General features: G+C 41.8%; 1 long non-coding RNA gene across 3 annotated transcripts; it reads left to right on the top strand.

Moving 5' to 3' along the window:
* The first annotated feature begins 46 nt into the window (after positions 1–46).
* Positions 47–23508, top strand: LOC130543550 (uncharacterized). Of its 3 annotated transcripts, XR_008958988.1 has the most exons (5): positions 47–233; positions 1299–1374; positions 7783–7932; positions 16323–16377; positions 22455–23508. It is a non-coding gene; the product is annotated as an uncharacterized LOC130543550 (long non-coding RNA). The 3 variants fall into 3 exon arrangements; XR_008958989.1 differs by lacking the exons at positions 16323–16377; positions 22455–23508 and adding an exon at positions 8837–8998; XR_008958990.1 differs by lacking the exons at positions 16323–16377; positions 22455–23508 and adding an exon at positions 8063–8306.
* The last annotated feature ends 1139 nt before the right edge of the window (positions 23509–24647 follow it).

The following is a 24647-nucleotide window of genomic DNA, read 5'->3' on the forward strand; positions in this document are numbered from 1 at the left end:
GCGCAGCGACCCCTGCTGGAGATCGCGCTTCGGAGGACTGCGCGGAGGACAGGTCACGGCACAGTTGAGTCCGGAAGCCGGCGCCGCGTGTTTCCACGTGGCTGAAAAGAGCTTATCTTTATGCAGTGTTCTTGGATATTCTGGGGTCACAAACCCTTTTGAACATCTTTGAGGGTTATAACGTTGTCTCCAGAAAAATGTACATACCCGCCAGAACTTACTAATAAAATAAGGTAAGTTCACAACCTCTTTTCAAGAATAAAGTGATTAAAAGGTAACAGGGTCGTAGCTGTTATGCAGTGGCTGATTAGATGGCCAAATAAAAAAATCTGAAAATACTACTTAGCTATGGACCTTGTGGAAACAGCCCTTTTGCGACGTAAAACGATGAACCAGAAACCAAAGAAAGAACTTCCAAGGGACAGCCTGTTTTATACATATCCACATTAATGCTTATGGGGATACATGCTCTGTTAAATTAAAAATAACGATTTCCCGCCTTTGTTATCAGAGCATCCTCCCTTCTCTTTTCCGCCCTCACCAGCTGTAAGTTTCCTACACTTTATTTTCCACTGCTTCCTCATTGCTTCACACAGTGGCTATTTGGTTGCATTGGAACAGTAGGAAAGAGCGGTTACAAATTGTTTCAAATGTCGAAATGATACAACTTCATACAACTGTCAACTCAGTTTATACTGTTGACACTTTGGGTGATACACAGTTGCATTTACTAGTTTAAGTCATTTGTAGAAGATTACAGATAAATTGTTAAATCTGCCAGTAACGGGTTTATCAGTATTATTATAAACTGACAAAATTACTGTATGATTATGCATGATAACAGGAGGAGATAAAAGAATGCCCTGATAATGGGTTATGTAGATCCAACTTGGTCACTGGCCTTTAAAAAAAGAAACATTTCATTAGAGGAATCAAGTTAGTTTTCAACTTAAAATGCTAATTAACATTAAAAACTGCTGTGAGATTAGCAAGTAGTATGTGTGTGGGGGGTGGGAGGTGCACATATTGGTGATTTGTAATTTTTTTCACAGGAAACCCCATTCTTGGGCCCCTGGCTGGCTCAATTGGTAGGGCATGTGACTCTTGATCTCAGAGTCATGAGTTCAAGTCCCATGTTGGGTGTGGAGCCTACTTAAAAAAAAAGAAAAGAAAAGAAAAGAAAAAAAAGAAACATCCCATTCTTCTCTCCCCTGAGCGGGCGCTCCTGCTGTAGTACATTTTGGGGGTTGTAGTTTTCACAAATTCAGACCACCTAGTGGACCAAATTCTCATTTCAGTCAACAGGGTTACGCTTCTTCAGATCACAAGATGAGAATTTTAATTTCGCTGGAATACTTAATATTACATGAAGAGGTGAGTAAATCAGATGTGCCTTTGGTTGGGGCCTGTAGATAAATTTATAGTTATTTTTTTTTTAATGCAGGACGAGCAGCTTCACTGTCAGTTCTCTAAAGGTTGTTATAGGCTGGATTTTATTTTCCTGTGTTTCCTTTTACAACTTACTTCTTATTTATTTCTTTGTTTAAGTGGAGAAAAATTACCAGAAGAAAGTTCCTTTCCACTGCCTAGCCTTGCTTATCCCAAACGTCAAGGTTAGCTAATCACCAAAAAGAACAATTTTAAGAACAATGCATTACAAAGCCCTGTCCCTCCACTCTGCACCCCATCTCCTCTCCCCTCAAGGAGCTTCTTCTTTTGGTTCTGCTCTTTCCTGAATCATCAATCTTTCTCACTCTTCCAGGCCATTCCTGCCCACATAACACACAATACAAACAAAACAAGTTCTAGTTATCATACATAAATAAGATATATATATGAGAGATTATTCAATTTTAAATTGAATAAATATAATGTGATACTTTTTTCACTTTATTTTTGAGATTCGTTCCATGTTTATACAGACATTTGGGCTTTCTCATGCCATTCATATATAAATTATTCCCAGTTTATTTGTTTCCTTCCTAAAGAACAATTCGATTCTGTCAAACATTGAAGTGACAAGGCACTTATGGGGGTATCACTGTGTGAAAGTGTCTCTAGGGTGTTTACTTAGAATGGGAATCTGTGGGACCTAGCGTAAGTATGTTTTTCTTCAATCTTACTAAAAATGGCCTGATTTACATTTATATTACTGATTTACATTTGTACAAGCTCAGGAAAGCCATATTTTGCCCTAGTCTCAATAATTCATGTCATCGGATTTTTAAATGTTGTCAGTCGTATGGATGGAAAATGGCACCTTGTTTTTAACTTGTAAAACTTCACGTGTTTGGTAGTGAGATTATCTTTTTGTATAGTCATTGGTCATTCAGATTTTCTCTTCTTTAATTTGCCAGTTTATACCCTTGCCCACTTTTCTGTGTAGTTGCCTCTTCCGTTCACCTGTCTTGCTGGTGAAGGTAAACCCAAGGACCCCCGGAACTCTAGGATCTCACTGCTTGCGGCGAGCACCTGGCCTGCAGCAGAAATGGCTCCCGGGCAGTCAGCCTGGTAGTGATCCTGGTAACCGTGCTCCTGGTTTGGGTTACGATGCTCGCTCTTTCTTTCTTTCTTTCTTTCTTTCTTTCTTTCTTTCTTTCTTTCTTTCTTTCTTTCTTTCTTTCTAGGAGTGGACTATATTTTTTTAAAGTTTTTATTTATTTATTTGAGAGAGAGCAAGAGAGAGTGGGGGGAGGGGCAGAGGCAGAGGGAGAAGCAGACTCCCCGCTGAGCATGGAGCCTGACTCGGGGCTTGATCCCAGAACCCTGGGATCATGACCTGAGCCGAAGGTAGATACTTAACTGACTGAGCCACCCAGGTGCCCCAATCCCCTGCTTTAAAAAAAAAAAAATAGTTTTAGGGATGCCTGGGGAGCTCAGTCAGTTAAGCGTCCAACTCTTGATTTCAGCTCAGGTCATGAGATTGAGCCTGGCATCCTTTCGGGCTCCACACTCAGCTGGGAGCCTGCTGAGATTCCCTCCCTCTGCACTGCCCCTACCCGCCTCCGTTATGTGCGCATTCCCCCTGTCTCTCTCTCTCAAATAAAGAAATATTTTATTTTATTTTTTTTTTAAAGATTTTATTGATTTATTCGACAGAGAGAGAGACAGCCAGCGAGAGAGGGAACACAAGCAGGGGGAGTGGGAGAGGAAGAAGCAGGCTTCCAGCAGAGGAGCCTGATGTGGGGCTCGATCCCAGAACTCCAGGATCACGCCCTGAGCCGAAGGCAGACGCTTAACCGCTGTGCCACCCAGGCGCCCCTCAAATAAAGAAATATTTAAAAAAAAATAGTTTTAAAAAATCACATGCACATGTTTCCCTAAATGATATATTGATGAGGGGTGCCTGGGTGGCGTAGTCATTAAGCGTCTGCCTTGGGCTCAGGGCGTGATCCTGGATCCCTGGGATCGAGCCCTGCCTCAGGCTCCTCCACGGGGAGCCTGCTTCTTCCTCTCCCACTCCCCCTGCTTGTGCTCCCTCTCTCGCTGGCTGTCTCTCTGTCAAATAAATAAATAAAATCTTTAAAAAAAATGATATATTGATGAGTTTTGTTCTTGAAATGTATATAAATGAGATCGTATTAGAGGTGACACATGATATGCTATCTGTTGAGGACCTGTGCTTTCACTCAGTGCTGGGGTTCTAAGATTGATTCCCCTATCTGTTGCCTCGGAGTTACAGTTCATCCATTTCTTTTACTGCTTATAATAGTGCACATAGTGTAAGTATGCCATAATTTATTATTTTTGTTTTTGTTTCCTTCAGAAAGAAGAAAAACAAGTTTATTTTTTAAATGATTTTATTTTTTCATTTTTTTTGCCAATATGTTTTTTTTCCCGTCTTCTGTAGAATTTTATTTTCTCCCTTCAGTCGTAATAATATGATATCCAAATTGTGCTTTAACTAGAGGATCTGTAAACACAGGCTTATCCAGCCCACTCACAAGCAAGGCAAGGGCAGCTTCTTGAAATGGTCCCCCTATGGTGGCGCCTCTGGTCATCCAGCCCCTGTCGCCCCTTTGCCGGGCTTTATCTTCACGATGCCGTGCGGCCACTTCGTTGACGCTCTTTCACTTTTTAACTTCATTGACAGACTAACTTTTCCATGGCTCCTATGCTTTTCCCTTGTTTTTCACACAGAAAGTATCTGACCTTTACTACATTGCCCCCACCTTTGGGACCCTGAGCCTTCTTGTCAAAAGAACTACCACTCCCAGAGTCTGCTCCCCCTTTCCCCAAACTTGTCCTTTGGGCGGCATCTTCAAAACTTGCAGTTGAACTGCCAGTATTTTTTTAATTGAAGTACAGTTGACACACATGCTACCCTAATTTCAGGTGTATGATAGAGGGATTCAGCTTCTCTATACATTATGCTATGCTCCCCACAAGTGTGGCTACCATCTGTCACCATGCAACGCTATTACAATACCATTGACTGTATTCCCTATGCTGTGCTTTTTATTTCCATGACTTATTCATTCCATAACTGGAAGCCTGTGTCTTCTAATCCCCCTCATCCATTTTGCCCATCCTGTCACTCCTTCTACCCTCTGGCAATAATCAGTTTTTTCTCTGTATGTATAGGTCTGATTCTGCCTTTTGTTTATTTTTTCATTTGTTTTGTAATTTTTTACTTAGTTTTCTAAAGATGTATTTATTTATCTATTTATTTATTTGAGAGAGAGAGTAAGAGCACAAGCGGGGGGAGGGGCAGACGGAGAGGGAGAAGCAGACTTCCTGCTGAGCAGGGAACCTGACTCGGGGCTCCATCCTAGCACGCTGGGATCATGACCTGAGCCAAAGGCAGCCGCTTAACTTACTGAGCCACCCGGGCGCCCTCATTTGTTTTCTTAGATTCCGTGTGAGTGAAATCATATGGTGTTTGCCTTTCCCTTTCTAACTCATTTCACTTAGTATGATACTCTCTAAGTCTATCCATATTGTTGCAAATGGCATGATCTCTTCTTTCTTCTCACTGTGTAATATTCCACTGTGTATATGGGTACACACATATATATACACACACACACATACACACTACATCTTTCTTATCCATTTGTCTATTGATGGATACTTGGATTGCTTCCAGATCTTGATTATTATAAATAATGCCACAATGAACAGGTGTGCATATATCTTTTTGTATTAGTGTTTTCATTTCCTTTGGGTAAATACCCAGTAGTGGAATTATTGGGTCATATGGCATTACTTTTTAAAATTTTCTGAGAAACCTCTTACTGTTTTCCATAGTGCCTGCACCATTTTACATTCTTGCCAGCAGTGCACAGGTTCTTTTTTCTTTACATCCTCACCATTTCTTGTCTTTTTTTTTTTTTTTTTAAGATTTTCTTATTTATTTGAGAGAGAAAGAGAAAGCATGGTGGGGGGAGGGGCAGAGGGAGAAGCAGACTCCCTGCTGCGCCGGGAGCCTGATATGGGGCTCGATCTCAGGACCCTGAGATCATGACCTAAGCTGCAGGCAGACGCTTAACAGACTGAGCCACCTAGGAACCCCTATTTCTCGTCTTTTTGATTTTAGTCATTCTACGGGTGTAAGGTGATATCTCATTGTGGTTTTCATTTGCATTTTCATAATGATTAGTGGTACTGAGCATCTTTTCATGTGTCTAATAGACTTTCTAATCTTTGTACTTCTTAAATCTTCTTATCTCACTCTTGGTTTAGTGTTCTGGTACAATGTTGAACAAAAGCAGTGGTAGTGTCATTTTTTCTGATTCTAAAAGGAATGCTTTTTTTCCTATTAAAAGTGATATTTGCATGGGGCGCCTGGGTGGTTCAGTCAGTTAAGCATGTGACTCTTGATTTCGACTCAGGTCATGATCTCAGGTGGTGAGATCAAGCCATGTGTTGGGCTCAGCACTGGGTGTGGAGCCTGCTTGAGATTCTCTCTCTTCTCCTTCTGTCCCTCCCACCCCCCATCTCCCACCCACCCCCTCTCTAAAATAAATAAATAAATAAATAAATAAATAAATAAATAAATAAATATATATGTATATATATATACTCACACACATATATATGTATATATGTATATATTTTAAAAAATTTATATATACAATATGTGTATTTTTTCTTTTTGCTAAAGGTTTGGGCATACCTTTTTTTTCAGATTAAGACGCACCCTTTTATACTTCTTTTGCTATAGAATATTTTATAGATTTTAAAAAAGATTTATTTATTCATTTGAGAGAGTGAACTTGCATGCGTGAGGGAGGGGCAGAGGGAGATGGGGAGAGAGAATCCTCAAGCAGAGTCCCTGCCAAGCAGGGAGCCTGACACGGGGCTCAGTCCCAGGATCCCAAGATCGTGACCAACCTGAACCAAAATCAAGTTGGATGCCCAACTGACTGAACCACCCAGGTGCCCCTAGAATATTATACATTTGACTCATGAATGAATTTTGAGCTTTATCAAATACCGTTTCTTTTTTTTTTAAGATTTTATTTTTTTAAAGTAATCTCTACGCCCAACTTGGGGCTCAAATTCACAACCCTGAGATTGAGTCCCATGCTCCAACAACTGAGTCAGCCACGTGTCCCTCAAACACCATTTCTGCATGTTTTTGAGAAGATGATGTGGTTTTTATTCTTTAATATGTTGTGATTAAGTGTGTCCATGGATTTTTTTTTAAGATTTTATTTTATTTATTTATTTGAGAGAGAGAAAGAGAGAGCCCACAAGGAGAGGGGCAGAGGGGGAGGGAGAGAAAGGGAAAAAAATCTCAAGAAGACTCCCTGCTGAGTGTGGAGCCAATGTGGGGTTCAATCCCACGACCCCAAGATCATGACCTGGGTTGAAATCAAGAGTCAGACACTCAACTGACTGATCCACCCAGGCACCCCTGGATTTTCTAATATTAAACCATTCTTGTATAAACCCAGCTGGGTCATTAAAAAAATTCTCTTTTGAAATTTATAATTAAAGTGGGTTTCTTGGGGTGCCTGGCTGGCTGAGTCCCTCGACATGTTACTCTTGATCTCGGGGTTGTGAATTCAAGCCCCATGTTGGGTGTGGAGATTACTTAAAAATAAAATCTAAAAAAAAAAAAAAAGAGAAAAAGAAAAAGTGGCCTTTTGTTTTGTTTTGTTTTTAGATTTTATTTATTTGAAAGAGAGCGAGCGTGTGCGTAAGCATGCACAAGTGGGGGGAAGGGAGAGGGACAGGCAGACTCTGCACTGAGCACGTAATGAAGGTTAGTTGGAATAAAGGCAAGGAGGGACAAGGGGCCCCACCCTAAGAAGAAACTACCCTTAAAAGGATTTTACACCACCCTGGAAGGAGCCCGCCACCCTTTCCCATGTGATAGATGACAAAAACCTGACTGGGTGACAGACTATTGGAGGGTTAATCAAATTAAAAATCCCTAGACTCAGAAACGACAGTGGCAACCCTCTTGGGTCCCTTCCCTCTTTGGGAGCTTTGTCTTCTATTGCTCAACAAACTTTACTATCGATCAAATAACTTTGCTTTGCTGCCCACCACTCTCTGTCTGGTCTACCTCTGCAAAGTGGTGTGACCAAGAACAGCGGGCACTAGAGGAGAAAAAATCCTGTAAAACATGGAGCCCAATGTGGGGCTTAATTTCACGACCCTGAGATGATGATCCGAGCTGAAATCAAGAGTTGGACAAACCAACTGAGCTACCCAGATGCCCCATAAAGTGGGGTTCTTGCAGACAAGATAGTGGGGTTGTGTTTTTTGGTCCACTCTGACACTCTTATGAATTTTTTTTTTTAAAGATTTTATTTATTTATGTGACAGAGAGACAGCCAGCGAAAGAGGGAACACAGCAGGGGAGAGGGAGAGGAAGAAGCAGGCTCCCAGCGGAGGAGCCCGATGTGGGACTGGATCCCGGAACGCCAGGATCACGCCCTGAGCCGAAGGCAGACGCTTAACGACTGCGCTACCCAGGTGCCCCACTCTTATGAATTTTTTTGCTAATATTTTGTTTAGGATTTTTGTGTCTATGTTTATGGGCAAGATTGGTCTGTTATCTTTCTTTTTTTTTTTAAGATTTTATTTTTATTTATTTATTTGACAGAGAGACAGCCAGTGAGAGAGGGAACACAGAAGGGGGAGTGTGAGAGGAAGAAGCAGGCTCCTAGCGGAGGAGCCTGATGTGGGGCTCAATCCCAGAACTCCGGGATCACGCCCTGAGCCGAAGGCAGACGCTTAAGGACTGTGTCACCCAGGCGCCCCTGTTATCTTTCTTACAGGGTCCTTGAATAGCTGTAGAATTTCAATTATGTCAGCCTCGAATGGTTAAGGGAATGTTGCCTCTCTTTATATCTGGAAGAATTTGTATAAGATTGGAATAACCTTGGCTCTTTAAAGTTTGGAAGATTTTATTTGTATGTCTTGGTTTGTGTGTGTGAAGATTTTTTAATCTACTGATTAACTTATTTTTATTTATTTTTTAAAAGATGTATTTATTTTAGAGAGCACACATGGGTGAGTGGAGGGAGGGGCAGAAGGAGAAGGAGAGAATCCTCAGACAGACTCCCTGCTGAGCATAGAGCCCAATGTGGAGCTTGATCCCAGGACCGTAAGATCATGACTTGAGCGGAGACCAAGAGTCAGACACTCAACTGACTGAGCCACCCAGGCGCCCCTAAATGATTATTTTTTAAAATAGGACTACCCAAACTCTCTATTTCTTCATGCCTTAGTTTTAAGTTAAATTTTCCGTGAATTATTTCATTATGTGTTTCCCAATTCAGTAGCATAAAATTGTTCATAATATTCTATCTTTTAAAATGTTAGTGTATTTCTTTCTTTTTTCTTTTTTTAAAGATTTTATTTATTTATCCGACAGAGAGAGACAGCCAGCGAGAGAGGGAACACAAGCAGAGGGAGTGGGAGAGGAAGAAGCAGGCTCATAGCGGAGGAGCCTGATGTGGGGCTCGATCCCATAACGCCGGGATCACGCCCTGAGCCGAAGGCAGACGCTTAACCGCTGTGCCACCCAGGCGCCCCTGAAAATGTTAGTGTATTTATTTCCATCTTCTTTTTTTTTTTTCATTTCCTTAGTCTATCGTTTCAGAGGTGGTCAATTTTAATAGTGTTTTTAAATACCCAACTGGCTTTTAAGAAATCCCTTTGATTATATATGTGTTTTCTAGTTAATGGATTTTTTTTCTTTATCATTTCCTTTTACTTTCTTTCAGTTAATTTTGTTGAATTTTTTTTTGAATTTCTTTAGCTAGATGCTTAGCTCAACAACTTTTAGCCTCTCTTATTTTCTCATACAAGCATTTAAAGCTCTACGTTTTCCTCTAAGGACTAGTTTAACTGTATCCCACAAGTGTTTTTCAATAACATTCTTGGGACCACAGTTGGGATTACTGGTCTAGATTGATTTATGGCAAATAAACTAAATTTGTTGAATGCTTACTAAATATCTAAATATAGATTCCTATGGTAATCACCTTAGGATACAAAAAACCTGCTGCAGATACTGCTGGCTTCTTTCCTTCTAGCAACAAAGTAAATCTATTGCATATTTTAGTTATGACTCATTCCCTCAAAGTTGCACACACCTAATAATGTTCCCTGTTAAAAGGATCTTAGAGTCAATGGGGATGACAATGCCAGTAACATGAAAGGAAGTAAGTGATACAACACGTGAAACAATGAGAAATACCCTCAGCACCCCCCACCCCGCAAATACATTTAAGTACCAACAATTATATTGGGGGACATGACAGTTTTTTAAATAAATGTGCTTTTTGTTTGTTCTCTACACTAGCCTGAAGGACAACCCAAAAATTATAGCTTACTAGTAAAATGAAAAGGAAAAGTCCTTTGGCCAGGGATATCCTCAGTTCTTTGAACCATGTGTTCTGGAGTAACCTCAGGGGCACTTTTTCATGTTTTGTGTAATTATGTTCAAGCTCTGAATCTGTAATTTGTTCTAATTTTCCACGAACACTCCCTTGCCACCATTTATTCTCTGCTGTCCCACAATTTACTAAGATCTATATTGTGTGCATATTGCATAGGTAACTAGGAATCTTCAGAGAATCCTTTATTATTATTGTTAAAATGACCAGGAGGAATGAAGGAAGACTGTGTTTATTTATATATCATGTGTATTTTTTTTATTTTTAAAAAAGATTTTATTTATTTATTAGAGAGAGAGAGAGCACAAGCAGGCAAGCAGGCAGAATAGCAGGAAGAGGAAGAGGGAGAAGCAGGCTCCCCACCTGAGCAGAAAGCCGGACATGGTGCTTGATCCCAGGACCCAGGATCATGACCTGAGCTGAAGGCAGACACTTAACTGACTGAGCCACCCAGGAGCCCTGAAAATTTTATTTTATTTTATTTTATTTTATTTTATTTTATTTTATTTTATTTTATTTTATTTTTAAAAGATTTTATTTATTTATTTGACAGAGATAGAGACAGCCAGCGAGAGAGGGAACACAAGCAGGGGGAGTGAGAGAGGAAGAAGCAGGCTCATAGCAGAGGAGCCTGATGTGGGGCTCGATCCCATAACGTCGGGATCACGCCCTGAGCCGAAGGCAGATGCTTTAACCACTGTGCCACCCAGGCGCCCCTGAAAATTTTATTTTTAAATAAAAATTGTATTTAAAGTGTACAACACACACAAAAAAGTGTACAACACAATGATGTAATATACATAGTCAAATGATAGCTACAGCAGGCTAATTAACATATCCTCTCCTCACATTGTACTATTTCTTATTTTATTTTATTTTATTTTATTTTATTTTATTTTATTTATTTGGCAGAGAGAGAGAGAGAGACAGCTAGAGAGGGAACACAAGCAGGGGGGGTGTGAGAGGGAGAAGGAGGCTCCCTGTGGAGCAGGGAGCCCAATGCGGGGCTCAATCCTGGGACCCTGGGACTCTGGGGTCGTGACCTGAGCTGAAGGCAGATGCTTAAAGACTGAGCCATCCAGGCGTCCCTGGTTACTATTTCTGTGTGTGTGATGATAGCACCTGAAATCTACTCTTGCAGCAAATTTCCATTATTCAGTAGTATTAACTATAGTCATCATGGTATACATGAGCTTTCTAGACGTAGTCATTGTATGTAACTGCAACTTTGTTCCCAGTGTCTCCCCATTTCCCCACTTCCCTGTTCCTGGTAACTACTGTTATACTCTCTGCTTCTAGGTATTTGACTTTTTTAGATTTCAAGTAAATGAGATCATGGCCTTTTTTCCTTGTATCCCTGGCTTATTTCATTTAGTATAATGCCCTCCTGGTTCATCCATGTTGTTGCAAATGGCAGATATTATCTGTGTGTTTATTATTAGATTGAACCATATGAGATTGCTGATATTTGATCGTTTTTAACCTACAATAGTAATTTCATATGGCTCAATCCTATATAATTAGAGCTTGAGTAGAAGCAGATTTTATGGCATGGTCATAAAAACTTTTTCTGCTAAGGGAAAAAAATTGGAAAAAATAAAAGCCACCATAAGTAGTTGTGTCATATGTTAGAAACCTTAAAATTCACTGCTACTAATTTAATTTTGAATTTTTGATAAGCCATTCAAGTTTGATAGGGGCGGGGGGGAGCCTTTGCTCTGAGTCTAGAGGTGAAGATCAGTGGTGTTGCCAGTGCCTTGGCACACTGTCAGATGGCCTTTGTTTTCTTTCTAACATCTGAGGGAAAATGATAAAGGGAGTCAGGGCAGAGCTGGAAGGATCAATATGACAAAGAACCAAGCTAAATTCCCTTTTTCACTGTCAGGCAGCTTTAATTGTCATACAAAGAAACAAGGCTGCTGCTGTTTGAAGAATCTCAAACTCAGATGTTCTAGAGTATAAACTTTTAATGCTGTTAATGCCATCTGTCCCCTAGAACAGATTAGTTGTTGAGTTGTAGGACTCTCCTCCCCTGGCATCACATCGTTCCAGAATCTGGTCTTCATTGCCTTGTGTGTTTCAATAAATCACACCACCTTAGAAATTAAGGATCTGGGGACGCCTGGGTGGCTCGGTTGAGCACCTGACTTCGGCTCAGGTCATGATCTCGGGGTCCTGGGATCTGGCCCTGCATTGGGCTCCACACTCAATGGGGAATCTGCTTGTCCCTCTCCCTCTGCCCCTCCCTCTGCTCTCTCTCTCTCTCTCAAATAAATAAAATCTAAAAAAATTAATAAAGGAAATTATGGATCTGATTTTTTCCATAACGAGGAAATGCTATCCCTGTCTTCCCTTTACATAACACTTGAATCTATTTTCTAACTCTGAAGAGCAGGACCCAGAGCTTTGCATGTTGGTCAGTGAATGGGGTATATTCTGATAACTTGAGAACGAGTTCAGAAAATGGGATCCGGTGAAACAGATGATGGTAGTTATCAACATAACATGCACAAAATTGGCCATTGGTGGAACAAAGTGGCCTAAGAACTTGGTTTCTATGTATGTGTTAACAGATAGATGTGTGAGTTTGGACAATTTCCTAACCTGCCTGTATCTCAGTTTCTGGTTATGTAAAAGGTAGATGATAATAGTGCCAACTTCAAACAATTATCATGAGGATTAAAGATAATCTGTATAAGGCTGCAAGATTTAGCAAATAAAAATAGAGAAAACCCAATTAAGTTTCAATTTCAGATGAACAACTAATACTTTTTTAGTATAAGTATATCCAAATATTGCATGGGATATATGCATTCAAATTTAACTGTGGGGGCCCCCGGGTGGCTCAGTCAGTTGAGCATCCAACTCTTGGTTTTGGCTTAGGTCGTGATTGAAGGGTTGTGAGATTGAGGCCCACCTTGGGCTCCTTGCTTAGCAAGGAGTCTGCTTGTCCCTCTCCCTCCCCATCTGTACCCCCCCTCCACGCTCACATACACACTCCCTCAAATAAATAAATCTAAGGATTTATTTATTATATGGGGGAAGGGGTTTAGGGAGAGGGAGAGAATGTCAAGCAGACTCCCTGCTGAGCACGGAGCCCTATGCAGGGCTTGATCTCACCATCTTGAGATCATGACCTGAGCTGAAGTCAACAGTCAGACGCTTAACCAACCAAGCCACCCAGGCACCCCATAAGTAAATAAAATCCTTTTTTTTAAAAAGATTTTATTTATTTATTTGACAGAGAGAGACAGCCAGTGAGAGAAGGAACACAATCAGGGGGAGTGGGAGAGGAAGAAGGAGGCTCCCAGTGGAGGAGCCCGATGTGGGGCTCGATCCCAGAACTCCGTGATCACTCCCTGAGCCGAAGGCAGACACTTAACGACTGAGCCACCCAGGCGCTCCAATAAATAAAATCTTAAAAAAAAAAAATTGGTGTAGGGCACCTGGGTAGCTCAGTTGGTTAAGCAAGTGCTCTCAGCTCAGGTCATGATCCCGGAGTCCCAAGATTGAGTTCTGCATCAGGCTCCCCTGCTCAGTGAGTCAGGGAGTCTGCTTCTCCCTCTGATCCTCTCCCCTCTCGTGCTCTCTCTCTCACTCTCTCTCTCAATTAAATAAAATCTAAAAAAAATTGGTGTGTATTAAAAATTAACTGTGCAATGTACTCATTAGGGTACCTGACACAAATAAATAAGAGCTCGTTTTCGTGTCTCCATCAACGCTATGGTGAAAGTGGGGAGGCACTCACAGATCTCACATAGCAGACTACTGTCACCAATGCAAGATTAACGATGCTATGCTGCTGGCTATTTGCCTTTCTACCTCCTCCCAGATGTGAACTGCAAGAGGGTGATAACCATGTTTTGTTTCTCTTTTCCCACCTTTACCATCTAATATCTAGCATAGTGTTTTGCACATAGCAGGGACAGGATAAATGCTTATTAGAAAGGAATTCAGGTAAGAACCTGGTTACAAAGTTGGCCATGTCTTCAGCACTGGCTAGCTGGTCAACACAAATCTTCCTGCCCGGTGAGTGAGAGGAGCTGGGGGCATGAAGCTGGTTGTCAGGGTCCATTGAAATCTTCGGTTCCAGTTCACTTCACCTCAATTCCATTTTTACCCAGCAACAGATATCTTGAGGCTGTTACTCAACAGGTCTTTCCTCTTGGGAATTGCATATGCTGGCCACACAAGTATTCCATTCTTGTCAGTAATCTTCCTCAAGGCAAATGAATAAATGGATGAACAGAAAACAACAGAGTTCTCTAGAATGGTTTTGAGCATGGATTATGAAACCAGGTATCTTGGATTCAAATGTTGGTTCTACTACTTATTAGCAGTGTGACTTTGGCCCTGTCATTTGACCTCATGCCTCGGTTTCCTTAAGCATAATAGGAATAAAAGTATACCTATCTTAACGGATGCTGAAAATTAAATGAGTTAATATATTTAAGTACTCAGGACAGTGCATGGCATGTGGTAGTAATATATAAATGTTAGCAGAAAGAAAGAAAGAGAGGGAAAGAACGAAAGAAAAAATGAAAAGGAAAGAAAAAAAGAAAAGATGAGCTCCCGATTTTTGCTCATATACAGGGTGTCTCTCTAACACCCTTCAGTGAACTGGACAGTTTTGTCATCCTTCCCTGTGGCTTTTCTGTGAAAACGTAAACTTCCTCTTGTACATGGCCAAGGTAGACCTTTGTCAAAAGCCCTTACACATTTGTGAATTTTCTTCTTTCTTTGACGAGCATCCTGTGGGGGTGGGGGGCTGTGATACTTGGAGGAGAAGGCAGTCCCTCTGTGCATAGGGGTGCCCTTGGCCAGTATGCTTTCCAGCCAAGGGTGCCGGCCATGGGACTGGACTCAACTGAAAGTCTTGCAGGCATTCATTTCCGCTGGATGGTCTTCCTGGCAGGGCCACCATGCTTGCAGTCCGCAGTGCTGCGCTTGGGGCTGGGCGAAGTGGAGGGTGGGGGCACGGGCAATGGGGAAGCATAGAACTAAGCCCCCTGTCTGTCAGCACACACACACACATCTTTTCATTTTGAGGAACTGGCTCGAACCCTGTAAGGAAGTGCAAGAAAGGCGGCTGGAGGCTGAAGCAGTGACTTTGAGCAGTTCTCCAAGTGTGATAGCAGGGTCATTATCTGCATTGATGTCACTTAGGGACTTACAAATGCACCATCTAGGCTCCTGCCCCCAACCTAGTGAACTAGAAACTCTGGAGGAGAGCCCAGGCATCTTCGGACAAGCCTTCCGGGGTGATCGGTGATCTTGGTACTCAGTGAAGTTTGAGAAACACAGGCCTGGAGCTACAGCAGCTGTCTCCTCCCCCCCATTTCTCTCCATCCCATGTTGTCTGTCCTCATGGTGTTGTTGTCATTCCCCCCCCCCCCCCCGCTGTCCCTTGTAAGAAAAAGGGGCTGTTTAGATCTTTCCAAGCTATTATGCTCACGTAAGCCCTGTTATTTCAGAGAACCTGGGGAGGGGACTTGGCGTTTTCTCTCCTTAGAGATGAGCGATTGCAAAATGCTTTCTTTCTGCAGGTGAAAATTAGGTAATCAGGCTTAGTAAACCTGATTATAAGCACAGCAGGATTTGTAAAGCCTCACTCTCTCCAGGCACAAAAAAACCCCCCCAAAAAACCCTAAGGGAAAGCAGCTGAGTCGCTTATCCCCAACGAAGGAAGCTACCCCAGACCACTCCAGCTGAAGAATGTTAAGGGTTTGAAGATGCATTGCTTTGCACCAGTGAGACCTTTTGCCATTCTTCTGTAAGATTTGGCATCTAGGATTTCCCCCAGAGACAGTAGGTGTTTTCTGTGTGATCCTCTGACTCACAGATTGGAGTGAACCTATCATCTAAACTCTCTGGAGGAAACCCCTGAACCCACGTGGGTGGGCGCATAAGCATTTGTCTGTCCTCCCACTTTGGGGAGGGATGGGGGGGTGCTCCCTTCAGCTGCCCTTCCAGAGGGCCTGCTGTGGCAGAAAGAGAACTGAGCCCAGAGACGTACATTCATGGAGCTTTGAGCGGTCAGTCTTCTAGTGTCTAGTTCCTCTTGTTGGGTTTACAGGTGAATACGATGAGACACAGAAAGGTTAATCAGCTTGTCACTGGCTGATTTTTGTTTTTTATACAGAAAGACAGTTATCTTGTGGGTTAATGATTGTCTAAAGCTACGGTGTCCAGTACAGTAGCTACCAGCCACATGTAGTGATCTTAAATCAATTAAAATATAAAATTCAGTGCCTCATTTGCACTTACCGCTTTTCAAGGGCTCAGTAGCTGCATGTGGCTAGTGGCTACCGTAGCAGAAAGTGCAAAATCAGAGTCTTTCCATCACTGCCAAATGCTCTATCGGATGCCCTGGTCTAATGTGACCGTTGTCATATTATAAGTCGACACGTGTCATACGTAAGTCATTTGAATCATTCACTTGTTTCCTTTGTCTCAAAGATATTGCCAAGAAAAAGAGGGTAACGCTCAGACCTCCAGCAGGCTAAACTAAAACGTAAGTAAGATACACTCAGGTGTGAGAGAGATACACACTAGTTGTTTACCTGTCTGTTGTTTACTGGTCATTGTTTGGTATATAGTACCTGGGTATATTTGTTCACTCAGTTATTCTGTCAGTCATTGTGCCTCTATTGCGTCCCTGCTATGTTCCAGACGTAGTGTAGGGGCTTGGATATTGCCCTGCCCACAAGAAGCTACGGTCCAGAGGAGACAGACAAAAGAACAGATCGTTGTAATGCAACATGGTATGTTTTAATATGTATAATGACACGAAGGGCTTAAAGGAAGCAGAAGGAGGGAATACACAGGCTGGGCCCAGCAGAATTTGGTAAAACTTCTCAGAAAGGGTCATATTGGAGCTGAGGCTTGAAGGATGGGTCGGAGTTTGCCGGCGGACTAAGGCACCCAGCCACAGGAAAGCATATGCAAAAGCACGAAGTGGCCGCTGTCTGGGGCCAGGTGGGCACAGCTGGGGCCTGCCTTCCTCAGAAGTTGGAGCTTTGCCCTCTCGGCAGTAGCAGTATTTTTTTTTTTTAAAGATTTTATTTATTTATTTGACAGAGATAGAGACAGCCAGCGAGAGAGGGAACACAAGCAGGGGGAGTGGGAGAGGAAGAGGCAGGCTCCCAGCGGAGGAGCCTGATGCGGGGCTCGATCCCAGAACGCCAGGATCACGCCCTGAGCCGAAGGCAGACGCTTAACAATGACTGAGCCACCCAGGCGCCCTGGCATTAGCAGTATTTTAGGTAGTCTCCTTCATGCAGCTTGACTGCAGTAAATCCTAATAAGGCTGGTGGCTGCGGGCGCCTGGCCGGCGCAGCTGGTGGAACGTGTGACTCTTGATCTCGGGGTCATGAGCTCGAGCCCCACGTTGGGCATAGAGCTTCCTTAAAAAAAAAAAAAGAAAAGGCTGGTGGGTCATGGGTCATGTAGCTGAAAGTATCAAGGTCCGTTATGTGCTTTGCACCCGGCCTAGTACAGGGTGATTGCTCAACGCTTTGTGATTCCTGTTCCTTCCGTTGCATGTTTGCTCCCATTCTCTATTAACAAGTTGCTTCTTCTTACCTGCCTTTCCACAGTGTTTCTAAGTCTCTAGAAGTGACTGATTTCTCATTTCCCTGAATTTTTTTTTTTTTTGTTTAGAGAGGGAGGGAGGATGGGCAGAGGGGGAGAGAGAAAGAACCTTAGGCAGGCTCTGCCCAGCATGGAGCCTGACGTGGGCCTCGATCCCACAACCCTGAGATCATGACCTGAGTTGAAATCAAGAGTGGATGCTTAACTGACTGAGCCCCCCAGCCCCACATTTCCCTGGTTATTAAGTCTAACAAAATCTCACCCTCCTATCTATTATGGGCTCATTGATATTGTCCTTTCAACAACAGTTAAAATGTCTACTTCAATTTATCTGCTTTCCTTCTCTTGCTAAGTTTTTCTCTTTCCTTTATGATATATGACCTTTCTGTATATAACTTTACAAAGGATGTCTCTGGTCTATCTGTTACTGTCCATGACATCCTATCATAAAACAGCATTATAAATGAAGAATTTTCAGGAATAGCTTCATTTTTAAAAGGGCATCTCTTATATCTAAATGACTGCAGGGATTTTAGTTCTGAGTAAATGTGCCAGGCAGATACTGCTCTTAATTCTGATGAATTAATAATAGACACCTAATTCATCCTAGGTCACTAACGTGCAGGGCCAGCATACAAATGGCGGTACATCCCAAGTGTCTAAGTATTTAAAAACTATAAATCAAGCTAACAACTAAATAAATAAAATTTGCTTTATGTTCCTACCTTGATAAATAAACCCTCATAATGACAAAAATAAAACATACTTAAAGCAATAGCTTTTATATGACAAAAAGCTGGTGAAATATGACTAAATCTAATGATTATTGCACATGTCTGAATGTCCTTTTGATGGGCTACTGATTTTGAGGAAGACCAAAAAAGATACATAATTTATAAATGTTTCTGTTAATCTGTTTTTCTGACTTTTACTTCAGCAAAATCACTGTGTCATCAAGATTTTTGGCAATGATCTGAAGGATTAAAAAAGAAATATAATTGTGTTCAAATACTGTTTGAATCAGGTTTACATTCAAGTGTATATTAAAATAAATACAAACATAGAAAAATTAAGTAACTTTTTGAAATATAGATTAAATAATATTTTCTCCTAAAATAGTCAAAATTACTAAGAAGTAAAGAACAAATTATTAACTAATATCAACATTTTAGTAAAAATAAATCTGACATTTTATGTATTTAAGATGTTATTTATTTATTTTATCTTGAGAGAGAGAGTGCACCTGTGCCCACGAGTAGGGGAGGGGCAGAGGGGGAGGGGGAGGGACAGATTCCACTGAGCACCAAGCGCTATGTGGGCTCAACCTCATGACCCTGAGATCACCACCAGAGCCAAAACCAAGAGTCAGATGCTCAGCGGACTGAGCCACCCACATGCCCCATAAATCTGACATTTTAGATACAGTTTTTGAAAGTTTGGTTAAATGGCATCTATCCATTTAGTAAAAACAAAGCACTTTAAACTCTTGTGTTTGGTGTCCAGTGTAAGAAGTTGGTATCATGCTTCATGCCTGTTACAGCAAATTTATGAGTATGCAAATTTATATTTCATATCACAAGATGTTCCTTAGTAGTTATGGGCACTTATGTTGAGTACCACCCTAAGTCATGAGAGCCTCCAGAACCACAAATTAGAACATGAAGAGAAGCAAGAAAATGGACCTTCAGCCCCCTGGGAAATTACAGTCTGTCCTGCAAGAACCTACCACACTCGTAGTATCTCAGAGGAAGGATTGACGAGTTAATTTGTTTTGTTTTTCTCTTACCTAAGTGTCTGGGCCGTTCACGTGCTTCCCACAACCCAAAGCAATGTGTGTCTTTGACTTTGGCATAACCCACCGTCCTGGCATTTGTACTCCGGTGCCTTCTGTCTTGAGTACAAAAGGCGAGAGATGTTGGAGAAGCATTTTCCGGGGCCTTGACTAGTGTTGGTCACAGAGTACAAGTATTCTGGCAGCCCAGGTGGTAAGGCATAGACCAGGAACCCCCTAATCTGGGTCTCAGGGAAGCCCTAGATATGTCTACACCTTGTGTCTTGGTGAGTTTGGGTTGTTAGACTATGATAGACTAGGTGGCTTATAAACAACAAATTTATTTTTCACTTTTGTAGGCAGGGAAGTTCAGGATCAAGACAACAGCAGATTCAGTGTCTAGTGAGGACTGCTTCCCAATATAGAGAGAGCCCTCTCACTGAGCCCTCACATGGTAGAGGGGTGAGAGAGCTCTGCGGAGTCTTTCTTATAAGGAAACTAATCCCTCATCTCCTGATTACCTCCCAAAGGCCCTACCTCCAAATACCATCAAATTGGGGATTAGGTTTCAATTTATGGAAGAATGACAGAAAAGTCCACCCCAAAATATGCCTCTTGGGCATAAGGATTATTTTGAGGTGATTATTTTAAGAAACAGCAGATACAGGAGAAGCTCAGAAAACAGAGTAGAAATTAGACTTTTGTAAGGGAAATTTACATTTATATGGGAAACCCCAATGGTAAGGATGTCTCCCTCTCTGCACCAGGAAGAGAACGTTGTCTCTCAATCTCCAGAGACTGTGACCAGTGGAGAAGGTGCCTGCCTGTAACTGGCCTCCCTGACACCCTTTCTTTTCTCTTTCCTCTTCTCCTTTTTTTTTTTTTTTAAGATTTTTTATTTATTTATTTGAGAGAGAAAGAGAGAGAGAGAGAGCATGAGCAGGGTGAGAGGCAGAGGGAGAAGCAGACTCCCCGCTGAGTAGGAAGTCAAATGCGGGGCTCGATCCCACGACTCTGGGATCATGACCTGAGCCGAAGGCAGACGCTTAACCGACTGAGCCACCCAGGTGCCCCCTCCTCCCTTTTTTTAAGTTTAGCTGAAGATGGTCTTTGAGCTGAATTCTAAGCCACCTCAAGAATTAGATTTTTCCCTGGGTGTCTCCCATGTGTAGCTGAAGTAGACATATTAAAAAAAACCCTTCTTTTTGTTTTTCTCTTGTTAATCTGTCTTTTTGTTACAAGGGCCCTAGGCAAGAACTTAGAAAGATATTTTTCCTCTCCTACAGTATGAATTTTGAGGGAGACACATTCAGTCTGTAACCCCCTGGGTCTGGAATTTTATTTATTGCAAATATATTACCTCAGATTGAGGTGATAAATGAAACCTTAGCCTCTTAGAATTGTTTGTAAAAGATGAGTGAGTGGGGGAGAATGATGGTATCATGTCATGATACTCTGTATCACACGAGTTTTAAAATGATGTTAACTCTTTCTACTACAGGAATTTAATGAAGGAGGACATTTTTGTAAGTACACCATCCTTCCCACTCTGACACATAAAATCAAATTAGGCACTATCGTTTCTCCACCCTGGTTCCAATATATATTTAATGAATCTTGTATTTCATCTGACTGTGAGTCATAGATGTAGATTTAGGACATGATTTTCGTACTACCAGTTACGGTCGCCGGGGGAACCATGACTTGGGAGCTTCTCTGTTCCCCTTCAGCAGGCCTGGGGATGTCCCTAGAGTCTTGCTGTGAAATGGCAGGGGTGTGTTGGGGGGTGCACCTCAGGTTGCCTGAGGCATACTAATGGAAGTACCTCCCTTCCCAGAGTCAAGATACTTTTTTTGGAGCTAGAAGGGGAAAATAACTCTGATTAATTCATGTCTACATATGATGATGTACACTGAGAAGATTAAACCACCTCTTTCAAAATCACAGGGTCCACTTATTGTGTGGAAAGAACTCTGACTTGGGCATTGTTTGCCTTTGATGTCTCTGGCTTCTGCTCTGGGGAATGTCTCCAGCCCCTGGTGAGGCTCACTAGCCCATGGCCTAGCACTTAACATTTGCTATTAAATAGGTTGGACTGAAGATAAAAGGGTAATATTCAGAGAGAAACTTCAAGGAGGCAGTTGGGGAGATGGGACAGGAAATTTCAGCAAAAAGTCAGGATAGGTTTGGGGCTGCCCTTAGGTGACGAGGGGAAGGCATGAGAACAGATGCATGAAGGCTTGTGAACAACTGAAGCAAGTGCTCATTTGCATGTATAATTTATGTTCGAACTGAGTGCTGTGTGGCACAGAAAGAGCGGGGAGGGGCTGGAGCGAGCCCATTGGCTTGCATGTGGGATACTCAGGCTTTAGTAAAGAAACTGTCCATCCGCAGACTCTCCTTTGGACTGCCAGCTCACACTCGGGGGTTACAAGATAAACTGAGGCACATTAAAATTATGAAGCATTTACTTGAGCAAATATCCATTCCAGTGGGGCAACACCAGACCGGAAGTGATTAGGAGAAGTGCACCGATAGGAGCTAGGGGCAAGACTTTCATAGAACAGATGTGGAAGCAAAGCAAGGAAATTATTTGACTGGCTATAGCTTAAGCAGTTGACTTCTTGGAGAAAGGCTTGTTGGCTGTTTGTGATTGGTTGTCTTTAGATTTCAACTTCATAACCTTGAAGCATTTATAGGCTTAGGTTTTGGTTTGCTCATGTAGGCCGCCAAGGCATTAGAGCCACCTCACTTTAATGGCTTGTTTAATTAATTTAGCAGGGAACAGATCCTCTTCACACAGTGGTCAAGTGGGAAACTAGAGAATTTCTTGGAAAATACTCCCATCTTCTACCCTCCTTTGAGCCTTCTGCTCTGGTAAAATGTCATGTAAGGAAAGGACTGAGTTTTTGTGTTGACTGGCTAAAGTGGTATCCAGCTGGAAATTGGGGGGACGAGTATAAGATTACTTACTACGATATCTTCCTGGGAGCCCCCTGGTGTTATGGTCACCTAACCCTTCTGTAAATTGCCTTACATTCTTTCTCTCAGGGCAAGTATGAAGTATAAAGTTGTAAAAACAAACGCAAAACATATTTTCTAGCCTCTACTTGCTTTCAGGATCCAGATTTGAATGATAGTAATAAACTCTTTACCTATTAAAAACAACAAATATTTTAAATTTTCTGTATCTTTATGCTTCCAATTCTTTTTTTTTTTTTTTTAAGATTTTATTTATTTGAGAGAGAGCATGTGAGAGCACACAAGTGGTGGTGAGGAAGAGGAAAGCTGCCCACTGAGCAGGGAGCCCGACGTGGAACTCGATATCCCAGAACCTAGGGATCATGACCTGAGCTGAAGGCAGACGCTTAACCGACTGAGCCACCCAGGTACCCCTCTTTATGCTTCCAGTTCTTTTGAGTTTGAATTCTCTATACAAACACGATTGTTTACGCCAGTACTTGAGTACCCTGTAATTCTTATATCTTTGGGTTTAGTTGTTACAGAAGAGTGCTGTCCAATATGGTAGCCACCAGTCAGTGGCTACTGAGAACTTAAAATATGGCTGGTTTGACCTGAGATGTATTGTAAGAGTAAAATACACAGTGGATCTCAAAGTTTTAGTACATGTGGTGGACAGATTCTGAGATAGCTCCCCAAAATTCTTGTTTCACACCTGTGTGGAATCTCCTCCCCTTTGAATGTGGGTAGGACCTGTGACCTTCTTCTAACAGAATATAGCAAAAGTGATGGGATGCCCCTTCCACAATTACATTACATAGACTGTAACTTCCATCATGCTAGCAGACTCTTTCTGTTGACTCCCTTGGTGGCTTTGATGAAGTAGTCCACCCTTTGATGGAGAGACTCCTCTGGCAGGGAACTAAGGGAAGCCTCAAGCTGGCAGCCAGCAGCAAGATGAGCCCCTTAGTCTGGTAGCTCACAAAGAACTGAATCCTGCCAATGACTATGTGAGCTTGGAAGTGGATACTTCCCCATTTCAGCCTCAGATGAGACCGCAGCCCTGGCTCGCACCTGGATTGCAGCCTCATGAGAGAACTTGAAGCAGAGGACCCACTAAGTTATGCCCAGATTCCTGACCCACAGAAACTATGAGATAATGTGTTCTAGTAGGCTGCTAAGTTTGTAGTAATTTATAATGCTACAATAGATAACTGATACAGAACCAAAAAAGAATGTCTACTATCTCATTAATAATTGTTTAAACTTATTTATTTATTTATTTATTTATTTATTTTATTTTTTAAGAGAGAGAGAAAGCATGACTGGGGCAGGGTGGGGTAGAGAGAGAGGGAGAGAAAATCTTCAGCAGGGTCCATGCCTGCTGCACAGAGCCTGCCACAGAGCTCGATCTCACGACCCTGAGATCATGACCGGAGCCGAAACCAAGAGTTAGATGCTTAACCAACCCAGGCACCCCAATAATTGTTTAGTATTGATTAGCTGTTGAAATGATAGTATTTTGGATATATTAAACAGAATACTTTACCAAAATTAATTTTACCTTTTTTGAAAACACTTTTTTAATGTGGCTACTAGAAAATTGAAAATTTAAAATATGTGGCTTGCATTATATTTGTGTTGGACAGTACTGGCACGAACTCCAAGGACACAAGAATTTCATGTAGTTTATACAGCCCAACATGCTGGAGAGAGTTGGCTGTTACATCTGAGCATCACCCTGTCACTTACTGGGGCATGCTATTGAAACAAAACACAGTCTATCACTTCTGGAAAAGAATGATTCACCTTTTTTGAAGATGGGGGAAACTGTTGTATAATTTTTGCCCAGAGGTGAAATCTGCTTCGTCTTCTTACTTTTGGATGCTCCCTTCAGGGTTTAATTTGTTTCAAATTAAGAGCAGGTGGCAGATGCAATTAAAGGGAAAAAAAACAATTGCAAATTAAGCATGATTTTTAAAACTTATTTGCAATGGCAGCTACACATTCAGGGAATAAATGCTAATTATTTTGAATTATTTGTTTACTCGTGTCATATGTGTGCCATTTACTGATTAATGCTTTACAACTTATGCTACATCCTTTATTGCTAATTAATAAAGCTAAAATGCAGGGTGCCTGGTTGGCTCAGTCAGTAGACTGTGCGACTCTTGATCTCAGGGTTATGAGTTCAAGTCCCACACTGGATATGGAGCCTACTTAAAAAAAAAAAAAAAGAAGCTAAAATGCTGTGGCTAGTGATTCTGAACTCCAGGAGACTTTTTAATTTTTTTTATTTATTTTTACTTTTATTATTTTTTTAATGATTTTTTATTATATTATGTTAGTCACCATACAGTACATCTCCGGTTTCCGATGTAAAGTTCGATGATTCATTATTTGCGTATAACACCCAGTGCACCATGCAATACGTGCCCTCCTTACTACCCATCACCGGT

The sequence above is a fragment of the Ursus arctos genome, unplaced genomic scaffold (assembly GCF_023065955.2).
Source record: "Ursus arctos isolate Adak ecotype North America unplaced genomic scaffold, UrsArc2.0 scaffold_13, whole genome shotgun sequence".
Classification (NCBI taxonomy): domain Eukaryota; kingdom Metazoa; phylum Chordata; class Mammalia; order Carnivora; family Ursidae; genus Ursus; species Ursus arctos.